The 14113-nt window shown below is 37.9% G+C and overlaps 1 protein-coding gene across 1 annotated transcript in view; it reads right to left on the bottom strand.

Moving 5' to 3' along the window:
* The window catches only part of CDC42SE2 (CDC42 small effector 2), an 83122-nt gene that overhangs the window by 54666 nt on the left and 14343 nt on the right, over nucleotides 1–14113 (bottom strand). Inside the window, exon 3 of the mRNA XM_030969337.1 lies at nucleotides 13284–13366. The gene's annotated coding sequence lies outside the window, so the exon portion shown is untranslated. The remainder of the gene's footprint in view (nucleotides 1–13283; nucleotides 13367–14113) is intronic.

Genomic DNA, 14113 nt, shown 5'->3' with positions numbered 1-14113 from the left:
CTCTGAAATATACAACTGGTATTTACAACTGGTAAATACCTTCATACTGAAGTTTTGCTTTAGTGCTCTGTCTGCACACTACAGAACTACTGCGAAACTCCATTATCAGACAAGTTAAGTTGTAAAACTCAGTGGAAGACTCTCTATCACAGAAAAAAAGGTGTTTCCTGCCTTCACACTTGTCTTAATTGCGTCTGGTTTTGTTTGTTTGTTTTGAGTTATTTACTAGCATAAGGGTATTTCATTTATATAATCCTTCCCAGTGAAATATCTGTTGCCGAGTCATTAGAGTTTTGCTGGAGGATGCAATCAAATCTGCATGTGTAATTGACTTTAGTAAATAAACTCAAGTGAAAGAAGCAATTTACTTTGACTAAATTGTCAAACAGCTGCATGGTGACAATTCAATTTACCATAAAAAGTTTCTCTGTTTTGAACACGGTCCTATCTCCCCCAATGTCACACAACTGTTCATTTTTCCTTCTCTGTGTGTGGGTGGGGTGGGAGGTATTTTCCTTGTATCTGCTGACAAAGATTCACTCTGTGTATTTGGAAACAAAACCCCAAAAAACCACACACCAATTCCTTTGCCTGGATAACAGTTTTTATCTGAAAGTTTAGATTAAGGTGTAAGAAATATGCACTTAAATAAAAGTTGCAGTTGTTCTTGAACGTGTTTTTCCTTCTCAAATAAAGGAAAAGGACTGTTAAAGATGATGTCGAACTTTAAATCTGTAGCTTTGATTTCACTAGAAATTTCTGAAAAGAGCGCAAGATATAATTACTCAATTAAGTATTTAAGTACAGTCTCAAGTCCTCTCCCAAACCATTTTTCCTGCCCTTTACAAAAAAATACAGAGAATTCTACAACTTCAGTATTGAGGTGTCTCCAAATATTTTAACACTTGACCTTTCCCGCTGCACTTTGCAGCAAGTCAACAAATATACCTAGTAAAAGGAACATGTTCTCCTTAGCTTTCACCTTCACTGCTCAGGTCAAGAGGCAACAAAAAACGGAAGCCAAGAAATCAGAAACTCATTCATTCTACCATTAAGCTTCATTAAATCTTGCTTGAAGAGTTTAGTGGGACGATAGTTCTTCACCCAGCTCCTGTGCAGGATGATAGTGCCTGTGTAGTACAGTCAGCAGAAGTAAACCTGGTCCTGGACTTGCAATTGCCTCAGGTCAGCATTTTGGCCTGATCAGAAAACATCCAGGAATCACCACATCTGCTGCTCCATTTGCTCTGGGCTGTGACTTACAATCAGCTTGTAGGACAAATATTACAGACTGCATCTAGGAGGTATGAAAATGTACGGGAGAACAAAGAAAGACCTGTACATAACGTCTTAAAAAACGTCCACTGCATTTGACAAAAGACTGGAAAACAGAACTAAAATAACCAAATTTCCTCATTACAGTAACTAGATGAGCACCACACAGTCAGTAACAGCACCTTCACCAGCAAGGTACACTTGCTTCCTAAGCGGATTTATTTCCCCTTTTTCTCTTATTTCAGGAGAAATAAGGAGTGAGGGCTCACATGAAAGATTCAGCATGCAAGCCAGATACGGTTGTGGTCCTTTCACACGGAATAATCAGTCACTGCCCCAAAGCCCCCTTTGTCTGCCACTCAGACACAGATAATTTGGTTTAAGGTATTCATTATTCAGTCTCTCCCTCAAACAAACGCCCCCTCTCTTCCAGACATGCAGACCAAACTGCGGCTTGTGAATCCCTATCCACAGCAAGGTAATTAATGAAGCCTATCGTATTCTCACCAGTAGAGTTATCCTCAACTCATTGACGGAACCTCCCATGGAAAAAGATCAGATTGCTGCATCTAAAAAACGAAGTATTTAACATCAGTTTCTCTAGAATCATCTGTCACAGTAAGTATAGTCACTTCAGAAGCACCAATGCAAATAACCCTTTGAACTAGTTCACTTTTAAAAAAGAAAGTCCTTTCTTAAACCACTGCATCTTTAAGGATTTTGTGTACCTACACTATAAAAATCAAAACTGACTTCTTTTATGCTCTTTAACTGGTGACAACGAACTGTCTGCACTGTACCAAACAATGCTGTGAATTCTCCAGAAAATGCACTAACAAGACTGTTAAAAGCAACAAAGACTTGTTAAAAGCAAGTCTTTAGTCATTGGTTTATCGATGTACTAAAAGACACTTGGATATACTTCAGTCTAAGTGTCAAAATTAAAACAAAAAAAATATCCCTAGTAAGAATAACAGGCACACAGGTTCATCTAAATACTATGCTACCCATTTAATTTGCTCATCCTTAACCCCTTGGCCATCCTGCGCTGGGAAGCTGCCCTCATTCTTTTCTCCAGGCCCTTGTTGCTAGGGTTGCAGCTGCACAGCTCATTGCTGTTGAAGCTCATGTCTCTGGAGGGGGACACAAAGAGTTTCATTATCTGCTCCTCCCAGCCGCCAGATAAGAGCATTCCACCCTCTCCCCTCACCAGGAGCAGGCAGGCAAGCCTTTGCCAGACGTGACCACTGACATGAGGAGCTGCAGAAGGCACAGTGCCCTGCTCAGCTGCCTGTCACCACCAGCTTGCTCCCTCCCTCCCAGGGACGCACTGCAGAAGCTGCTCATTTATGATCCAGTCTTGACTCATGACTTGATGGGGAGCTCACATTGCAATTCAACTTAAGAACTACTGAGACAAGACCTGTATTTTTAAAACTAGTGAGAACAGTCTCCTAATAAACCCAGTCTTCCAGAAAGAGCTCTGTTCAAGAGAAGTGGCCTTCTCTGGGGCATACAGATTGAAGACAGCAAACAGGAAAGGATTCAATGACCAAATGAGCATACTGTGCTGTGGTCTCAAGCACTGTTCATTCACACTGAACAACCTTCCCATGGTTTAATTTAAATACTTACTGGCACTAAGAGCTAGATTCATTCTGCACACTTGTGAAGGAGAGGGCTATAGGCAGTGTTTCCACTTAAGAAATGCAGTTAAATAAATAAAATTAGAAATATTGAAAAATTCATTATTTCTTGGACAGGTTTTAGTTTCTTGTTAATTGTAAATGCCAGAATATTGTCAGCAATTTCCTAAAAGGAAGTTGTTTAGCATTTCTGGTGTCAGAAGAAAGAAAACAAAATTAATCGTTGTCATTTTGGATTTCCCTTTCTCAGAGCAAAAATTCATTGCTAAAGAGCAGAAAATTACTAGAGAAGAGAAAGATATTAACTCTTCATGACATTCCTGAGTAGCAACACACAATATCTCATTAAATATGGGGGTTTTTGCTATGTGCAAGTAGTTTACAATGGAAACAGAATACTTATTTCATGTACATCTTACACATACACTTTAAAGATTATCAGTTCTACATTAATAGCAGATGTAGAAATTGAATAGTGTACAAAAGCATTCCCACACAGGGTGCCAGACTATCACACAGCAAAAGGTAGAAAGGAAATCACAGTTTATCTAGGCCTTTACTAAAGGCCAGACCAGTTTTTCACTTAATGTCATCAAATCAGCAGTCCTGTTCCTGAAGGCCTGTTTCTTTACAACAGTGGACAGTGAAGGAAACATCTAGGATCTGTGCCAGCTCTGAGGAAACCTAGTCTCCATAGAAGGCAATATGAATTCCATTGTTTCCTGCCTGTAAGACTACCAGAGCATGCTGGCAAGGCTGTGCACTTACTGTACTCCAGAACAGCCAGGGGATGATGACTTCCAGATAGTCAGAAACCAAAAGGCTGGTACCTGTCCCATGATCTGACAATTGTGACCTGGGCCATAGGCAGAAGCACGCTGTTTTAACTCTGTGTTAACAAAGGACAGCCCAGTCTTGTTCATGGCAACTTTTTGAGAAATAGGTTAGATCTTCCCTCATGGGTTTCCCCTTGGTAATTCTACTGAGGTCTTCTAGCCTCACTATTATTTCTGAAGGGCACGAGGAAAGCAGAGCTGAGCAAACCACACTTCTTTCAATGAAATAAAAGTCCACATTTTGAAAAAAGCAGCATATTTACAATTACCTGTCTCCGTTCTGTGTAAAGCATCTAATCCTGAAGAATACAACCAGTATTATTCAAGGACCCTGAGTGAAATACTTCTAGTACAACAAAAGGTTTATTTTTTTTTTAATTACCCTACAATTGTGGGCTTTCTTTCATCATGAGAATATATCATAAATATTTAAAGCAGGAACAGAATAAGATCAAGAAATGGTACAGGTACCATTGTTTACTTGTAGTACTATGTATTTCAGTATTTGATTCCACCTGCTCTTTCATCTAGCCGTATCTCATATCTCTGTCTCCCCCTCCTATTGCACAGCTCTGTAACTGGGATGATAGAACAACCAGGAGAGAGAACTTCAATTTCCATGTTAAAGACATACATCAGCTAGAGTCCAAGAAAAAAAAAAAGCAAAAAACACCACAAACAACACATGTATTTCACATTAGGCAGCTAACAAGGCAGAAGTAACTAGAAAAATAAAGAGGGATAAGAGAGGAGCAGTAGAATAACACACAGTGATGCTGAAATTCAATGTAGTGAATAATGCCTGTCAAAAGAGAGTGAATTTTCTTTTTATGTCACTAGTACACCCATTATTGAACATCTGGAAATAATAGCAGGTATGTATATTTTTACATAGCTAGATAGGTACCTCAAGCATTTCAGCTTCTCTAGTGAGATGTGCACAAACCTATCACTCTCAAAAAAACATACTGATTTAACTTGCTTTGTACTATACTGATATCCCAGACAGCTGCAAAATTTAGACAGTACTGGTAACACCAGCAGTAACAGTCAGTGCATATTGGTGATCAACTTTGACAAATACAGACTGGTATTTTGATGGAAAAAAGGCACAGTGCTTATGATTTTTGCAAAAACTCTGAAAACAATAGTCTAAAATACATTCTTTCACTTCTTGATGAATATCCCATTTTACTGTAATATTGAAAATGCAGTTTATCAAAAATTAAATGCTCTTTAAGTGTACCAATACTAACAGCACAATAATGAGATAGTGAGAAGTCTTTTAGAAGCTCTTCTGAAAAGTTACTGCTCTTAATTTGTCAAGTAATGGAGTTTTGTTCCTTTTGTAGCTGCATGTTACTAGCAACTGTGTTATTAAACAGACTCTCAGAATATCATAAGCTTCTGCAAAACAAGCTATTATTTCTGGATATATGTGAATCTTGCTTCTAGAGGATTCTCAGCTATATGAAAAGGAAAAAAAATTTAAAAAAAAAGGCAGCGAAACAAACAAAAAACCACTTCCACACTTGAGCTCAACTTGAACTACCAAATTAGCAATAGATGCAGTGCTACTCTATTGTAAAGCTTCCGGTGAGTAAATGCTACGTGACTTGTTTAAACACATATGGGAATGAAAGTATATCAACCTCTAGAGACTGGAACAAGCAGATGCTTTTTAACAGTTTGTTTTGGGACACAGATTTTTCTGCTACAAAACTTCACACTGGGGAATTAAGACATCTATTTACAAGGGGTTACCAATCACAGCAAAACAACATGTAGGACCAATACATAGGTTAACAAAGAGTATCCATGAGTCTCCAATACTACCTTAAAGATCCATTTTAGCCCAAACTATTCTGTAATTTATAACACATATGAAGTCCCTTCCCCATAAATGGCATGACAGTGGGTATTTGCAAAGCTATCAACATTTTCCTGGGCTTTAAAACCAGAAATAGTTACAGTCTTTCTCCTGTACCACCCACCACAAAGGACTTCATGATGTAATGCTATCCATCAGCCTTCAAATTCTGGATCAAACTAACAGAATTACCACAGTGGTACCAACCTCTGTAGCTATCTGTGATAGAAGCAGCAGAAAGAAGAGGCAGAAAGGTAACAGGAAGGGTTAGTGCTATACTGGAGGTAACAGGAAAGGCTGGTGTTCTAACGGAGGAAAGCGAGGAAGAGGATAAGCAAGGCAGAACAGAGCAGAGAGAGAGAAACTACACTTAGGAAACAGGTCTGAAGTTTACATATGATATAAAATAACTGGGTTGATTTGTTTGGTTTTAAACAAAAAAATCTGAAGAATTGAAAATAAAAGCACAAGAGATAACCTACCACATTAAAAAGCTTTGCTGAAATATATCTTAATATTCACATGCAAAGATAGTTGTAGGAAATATGAAGGAGCTAGATGGAGAGCAAAAGAATGAGGGTACAGAAACAAAGGAACATGGTATTTATGAGAGAGCACTTGTTGGCAAAATCATTCTATGGACTGGGTTATCTGAAGGTAAATAAAATTTTGACAGGAAGTTGTGTTTTTCTTCCATAGCAATTCTGTTAACAATGAGAAATTTAAGCGAACTTCCATGAATTTGTTTTCACTACAACAAATAAATCAAGTAGTAACACCTATATGCAAACTGCTCTGGGGACCTGCACTTTAAAATCAGTGGCGACCAGAGATTCATGTCACTGTGTGGCTTTTCATTTACTTGTTAAGTCACAGTTCCTTAAAAGACAGTCAATACAGCAGTCTCTTGTGGCTTCTCAAGTTAGGGCCTTTATGTTAGAAGCATCTCAAAACTCAGATGGAAAGTTAGATTGTGAGATTGTCAGAAGTGTCATGTACCCAACAGTTCAGAAGTGTCATGTACTCCAGCAGTTTCCACTCAACGCCTGACAGATTTTTTGAGATGCAGCTGCTACTCAACTACAGATTTAGCTTGCTACTTTGTAAATCAAACAATTCCTCCTGCCTCCCAGTAATTAATTACAATGCTTTTCTGTGCCTCCCATCCCTCTTCTGCCTAGGGTAATTTACGTATACATAAATATAGATATAATACACATATCTACATTTATATAAATATATATGCTGTAACAAGTAACTATCACCCATGTAGTCTTCTTTAAGAGAAGGTAATTCACTCTTCCTCCTCACCACAGTAAAAGCATCTTTCCCACAATACTAGCACACTAACTTGAACAAAACACTCTTTAAAAGGAGTTAGGGTAGCCTTACTATCTTAATTTTTTAACTCACACATATTAATTAAAAAACAAACAAAAATCCATTGAAGCTACTGAAACTCCCCACTATTTTCCTGCCTGAGACAACTCAAAAGCAGCAAACCTCATTCACCTGTCAGTGAGATTTGAAGAAGTTACAGGTTGAGGCCATCCACTCTCACAGGTCTTCCAACTGTGCACCAAGGAGTGAACGGGCCCAGGATGTACAAATGCAGCCCAGCCTCTGAATGTGATCCATAATTAAGGCCCAACATGACTGACAAAGTAACTGTTGACAAATACTTGAAGTTTAATAAACCAGCCCCAAACGGAAGGTCAGCCATGCGTAATACAGTCACAGGAAGGCAGATCAATTATGCAACAGGAATAATGGAAATACTGGCCTACTTACCCCTCCTCCCCAATTTACTCAGTAATAGAAAACATTCCTGGTAGGATTAATAACTGGGAATGAAGAAAGACTAGAAGGATTAAAGACTGATTTCAATGCAATTGAAATTACATTTCAATGCAGAGCAAGATTTAGAGACAAGACAGGTTTCTTTTGAATTGCCTTGGTCAAAAGAAGAAATCAGACTCTTGAAAAATCTACAGCCACTACTTCATACTAAAGAGGGCAGGAGCAGGAAGATAATTGCTTCACTCTTTGTGTTTTACAAAGAAAATTACATAACTAATTGATGTCCATGCAAAGCATAATATGATATGAATGAAGCATATTCCAAGAAACTGATCAGTCTCTTCTGGACCTAAGGTAGCACACAAACAGTCCAGTCAAATAATTCTGAACATCAGTAGACATGTCACAGACACTCGGTCTCTGTGAAATGACAGAAAGGAAGAAAGAAGTCTGTAAAATTTGCACCTCCAAAGAAAAACATTACTAAAATTTTCAAGACTGTATTCTGAATCTATGTGTAAAACTCTGAACAAGTGCATATCAGAACACATCACTCCTTCAAGGGACACAGGTTAAAGTGCTTTTCCTAACAAGGATGTAAGCTGCACATGACGTTAAGAACAAAGCTAGAACAAAATCCACTCTGTTCTGCAGTGTGCTGCACCAACTGTTGGTCCAAAAGACAGCCTGCAAGACTGTTTTGTGTAGCAAAGACAAACTTGAGAATTAACTTCTGCTATTAGCACAAGTCTGTTTATTACTCGAGCTTTCCATCTTAATACTAGATCATTCATACGGGACAAAACAGGATCCTTTTCTTTCCCTTTCAAGAAAACGGACAGCTGCATGATTAGAAGCTCCACCCAGAATTCAAGAACATTTAGACATGTTACTGGAACAAACAGATCTCTCCTCCTTGTGCTCACTTTCAGCCAGTTCTTAGATTTCACAGGAGCTTTTCTCTGCCTCTGAGCTGCCTAACTTACTAGGTTTTAAGTATTTCAAGTAACTTCATGCTGCAGAATAGGAGTCTTTAATTATTTCACAACTATAGCAATCTTGTCTGACTGTGTAACACCAAGGCATTGCCAGGCAGCTTTAGTGAATGCATAGTATTGCCCATACAAACCTGAAGTACAGAAGACAAACAGTAAGCACTGAACATCGCAAGGACTATTAACACTCAGCCCAGGCTCTCCCAGAAAACAGGATGTCAGTGTTCAAGTACACCCAAGACATTTGTCCTTGGCATTCTCTCTGCAGAGAGCACTTTGTCCCAGACATTAAGTATTGAATGGACTTTGGGGCATTTTCCGTGGAGAAGCGATTATTCAAGGTGGAAAAAGCCAGAATTATACTCTTAAGCTTCTTAGGCTTTGCGCCGTAAATACAAAATGGCATATTTTTTTCCAGTATAAAATCACTTTTTTTTTTTAAATATTCATTGCAAAGTACAGTGTAAGAGGGCAGGACACAGGTTTTTCAGGAAGTCTTATTTCCCACTGCACATAAGATTGGCCAATTTAAGACAAAGATCATAGCACACAACTTCCAGAAAGGAAAAAAGTCTTATAGAAAAGAACTACTTGATCTGTAATACAAAGTGGATTCTATAGCAAATTAGAAGTCTAATTATAAAACTCCAAAAATGAAAGATCTCTCAGTTGTATATTCAATATTTCAAATTACAGAAACTGGACATCAGGCAGGTGTATTTCCCAGCATAATTCCTCTGGGGTGTTGTGCTTTCCTTCTCTTCCCCATTACAGCACAGAGGATGACAAACCACTTTACGTATCTAATTTAGACATCAACCAATATTCCCTACACACTTTTCTATCCTACTTTTTGTTTACTATTCTCTGCATACAGACAGGTATAATGAAATTTGGTTACCATGATTGCAATTGTCCTATTGACAAACTTTGTTTCCTAGCTTTCCTCTGTTTTATGGTTTCCAATGCCACAAAGCTTCAGAGAATTTGTATTTCATGTTCCACATACTGTGAAAAGTAAGAGCAAAAGGACCATGGACTTTCACATTAATATAGTTCAGCTGGATCAGCTATGTTCTATCTTGAAACACAAATAAAATGTTTCAGGGAAAAAAAAATAAAGCATTTCTGAACACTTGAGAAGCTGGATCAGTCACATAATTCAGCTGCACCCCAGTGATTTGACCCAAGTTTAACAATGGAGGAAGTGGAGGACAGTCAGATACAAATACAGATGGTACAAGAGTCAGCAGTAATGGAACGGCTGCACAAAAGGGCATCTGAAATGGAGTAACAGAAGGACAGTTTTCTACCTGTGTTACTTTAGTTATTATACAGGATTAATATGATGATATGAATTTAGAAGTTAAAGGTAGTTAAGCTACACTGAAAAACAAAAGTTTTTAATGAAATAAAATGTTGAGATCCAACATCTTATGTGAGTTTCTTTCCTTTCTATTCTTTCCTTTCCCTTAGAGTAAAAAGCACTGAATTAAATTTCAATTACGTAAATGAACTAAAATTTCTCTTTTTGGCATTGCTTCAAATTAATGAATCAACTATTAAATTGAAAATTAGAATCATAGAGAATTAATGGAAGTGTGGTGGATGAAGTCTAAACATTTCCTTACTCAGGAAACTAAAATCTTGCACAGAAAAGCCAGCCCACAGAGACCCAATTTGAAAATCATACACTAAAAAGGCACGAGAACACAAAAGACATATCTGAGATTTTGAAGATGCGTGTTTTTTCTATGGTGGCATCAAGATGTGCGCACAACATATGAACAGTCCACCAGCATTTTAGGGTAATGACTTCTGGATGCAAAGAGTAATGCAGAAATGTTGCACCAGCTTTTAGTTCTAGACATGAATGGAACAAAGGCTTCATTGCCAAACTTTAATAATTTACAGTTTTGACACTGCCTTCACAAGAGAGAGGTTTTTATCCACCTTTTCCCTCACCCCAGTACTCTAGAACATTAGTGAATTAGCAATAAGAGAATGGAAAAATTGAAAAAACCACCTTTTCAATGTGGTTTTTTTTTTTTGAGATTTTTCTGAGTATCCTCTTAACAGTTGGAAAGTGTATGTTTAAGAGCATCATGAGGCCAGATGAGGAATATACTAACTATGAAGAAGAGCCACAAGCTTAAATACCTCTACTTCACATGACTGGAAGTACATCCACAAAGCACATAGTCAGAGTCATGTGACAAAAGCCCTGGCATATGAACAAAGTCCACCACACAATTGCAGTGAAGCAGGGAAAGGAAAAGTTGCAGGGTTCTAGGCAAACAGGCAGCGAGAAATGGCACTAAAGCACTGTCCATCACTATCTTACATAATTCCAATTTCCGAAACCTCAAAACCTTCAGAAAAAATGAAGAAAAATATTAGGATTGAAGGCTTCTTTTTTTTTTTTAATCTGGAATAGGCTATATAGTAAGGTTTTTATGGAGATTTTACTGTCACCAACATCATAGCTGCCAGCAAGGCAAATCAGGAAGGCTGCGCTTCCTGGTCTATGACTGAAGCTTCCTGGAGACGCTCCTGGAGCTTGTACAGAAAGGCCAGACAACAGGTTGGGAACACCCACTGCACTTCACTTGTTTCTGGCACAAGAATGAAACACACATATTTTTGCACTGCGCGTTCTCTTTGCTTCCTGTCTGCTCCTGCTCCAGTGGGGATCACCACTCACTGAACCTCTGCTCCAGGAGTTCTGCTTCTTCTCCACTTGCCTTTGTGCACCAATTGTCATCCATCCCTGTACCCTCCTGCTGCTGCTTACAGTACAGCCCTTACTTCCCTCTGGTTTTAAATACTACTCTTCTTTCCCTCTGAGTTGTCTTCTTCAAATAGGTATCATCATCGTCATCTTTTACGTATCCTTATCACCCCTACACATGCTATGAACTGCCTGCCTTCCTTCTTCCATCCACCCTCAGAGGACAGTATTTTTCTGGTTGTAAATTTTTTTGAGGTTGGCAATTTATAAAACTACTTAAAAATTACCTTAGATTTGGGCTAGTAACTACAATTGGGCTACTATTTCTTTCTCTCTACCCTTTCCTGACAGAGTCAGAAGGACAGAGATTCCCATCTGCACAGCCCATTCTCATTTGCAGTGAAACATTTTTTCATATGGTGGGCACATAAAACATCTGGGAATGTCCCTGAGTCCCAGCAGCAAGCCGCAGGCCAGAGGAGGAGCTGCAGGGTCAGCAACAGAGACTGCAGCTCCTGCTCCCAGTGTGGGATGCCATTTACACTTCAGTTTCTCATGCTAATAATACAATCACCTTTCTGTCACATGCTTCTCCAGGCTAAATTCCTGTGCAGACTTTCTTGCCCAGACTCCCTGGCAGAAACGTTTTACAAGTAATAGTGAAATGAGAGCTAAAAAGATCAGGTGATAATGGAAAGGAAGTGCACAACACGAAGGATAAGCCTCAACACGTCTGGTATCGTCAGTCATACTGAAAACACTTCAGGGTGTTCAAAGGAACTTGGGGGAAGGGAGACAGAAAGAATGAAACATAAAATGTAACACTGACCAGTATCTTAAAATGTAAAATGTAATCTTACCTGTATTTAAACAAAATTCAACATTGAGTATTTTTAGGGTAAAGCATCGATTTTTACTGGTACTTGAATTACATACTACATGAATGGTGATTAGAAGCAGAGAGTAAGGTAAAATAGAAAGACACTTAGCTCCTGAAAAAGAAATCAATAACAAAGCCTGCAAAACACTACATGGAGAGTTTTTGCAATATGTTTCACAAGTTGCATCTCCTTCTGGGGAAACAACGTGTGCAAGAGATTTTTAAATACATTTCCTAAGGTACTGATATCCTACAGGATTCTTTTCCACAGAGTTCATTTGGATTTTTATAAAGTAAAATATGAAAATAGTAAAGAAAAATATTAAAGGAGAACTACAAGCTTCTAAAATTAAAATTACTATGTAGAATTGAGGTCTTAAGAAATCAGCGGTAGTTTCAGGGTTTAATTGTTTCATTGGTTGTTAGTGTAATCCACAGCAACTAACCCCATATAAATGTGCTACAATCATTATCAATGAGCAAAGTCAAATAGGAATAGATCTATCTGAGAATTGTGGTGGAGGAAAATTCAGGTAACTAAAACTACTGTCCATTCCTACACATTATTTAACACCACACCAAGGCACATGTACTTGAATTAAAACCTAGAAAGTAGCGAATTAAAGTTGGATGAATCCTTAAAATCAGAGCAAACCAGGATAAACAACTCTGTAATATACAGAGTTGCAAACTAAATTATTAAAGCAATGAAAGTTATTACACAAAGAACACCAAAAGAATTTTGTCATCTTATATTGGAATTAAGTATTGGAGATCTCTTTAGAAGCCTTAGTTGAAACAAAGGAAGTGAAATATGAAATACATGTAATTAGCAAATCCATCAAGAATTTTCCTTGATAAGAAAATTGGGAAAAGAAATGGAAGCGTATGTGGCTGCACATACCATGAATACCAGAGTCTGTTGGGGCAACAAGACAACAGTTTGTCAAAAATAGTTTGTTAAATTTATTGAGCATTACAAAGTACCCGGACCTCCTATCACATTAGATCTGAACATTAATGTATTTTTATTATGAGCACAAAGAACACTTAAATATCGTAAGTCTGCTGGACTTCTTATCGGGGCCTGCTTAGAGCTCACAAGAGGTGCAATGAAACCACATTCAGTCTTAGTAAGGTTAAAATCTGTATCACGCTTTGATGGTTTTAGTACAATGAGTATTTATAGATCTGTCATACATATTTGCATCAACATTTAAAGTGAATAGTAAAACAAAAGTATTGCCTACCTGAATTTCCCAACTTCTGTTACTTTCTTTAAGCAGCAAGTTATTCAGTGAAGATATCCCCAATTTTAGAGAGCGATGAAAAACTGGAAAAAAACCCAGAATTAAGTTACTATCTGTTACAGCACCTAATCCAAACTACTCACAGTGAAGAGCAATGTAACTTCATGGTTCCAGGAAAAAAAAACAGCTACCAAGAGGGAGAGTCAGGAGTTCCTCCAAGGCTTCTCCTTTGCAAAGCACCGCAGGTGTCAGAATAACTGAGCTACTTCCACTTGTGAATGATTCCAAGAATTACGACTACCTTGTTTACAGCACAGCTGAAAGAAACATTCACTGACTTGTGCACTCTCAGGTCCTCTTAACCCTAATATCCCAGTATGTTTACACACAGTTTAAAATACATAAATAATTTATATATATATATATATATATATATACATACACACATATGTTTGACATAGTTAAATGAAGTAAATAAGGAGTATGGGTACAAAAGCAGTACCTACTTCGTTTTGGCTGCTTCCTTTGCTAGGGTCAGACTTTTATATTAGCAGGGGTGTGTGGAAATTGTATGTATATTCCAACACTATTTCTTCAAGATTATAGCTAGTGATCAGATTTCAATTTACTAGCAATACCAGGTCGTTCAGGGAATAACTGTTTTGTACTAGTTCCCAATAATAATATGTAACATGGCAGTTAAATGCCATGAAGTGTGTGAGGTTTACCAAACAACATTTCTACTGAATCACATCCATAACATCTGCTAAGGAGTTCAGCAGTTCTCAGTTAAAGGAAGGATGTATTACAAGTACTGCAAGCAATAAAAG

The sequence above is a fragment of the Camarhynchus parvulus genome, chromosome Z, assembly GCF_901933205.1.
Source record: "Camarhynchus parvulus chromosome Z, STF_HiC, whole genome shotgun sequence".
NCBI classification, from domain to species: domain Eukaryota; kingdom Metazoa; phylum Chordata; class Aves; order Passeriformes; family Thraupidae; genus Camarhynchus; species Camarhynchus parvulus.
Note: the sequence above shows the minus strand (reverse complement) of the source record. Positions and strands in the feature narration are given on the sequence as shown.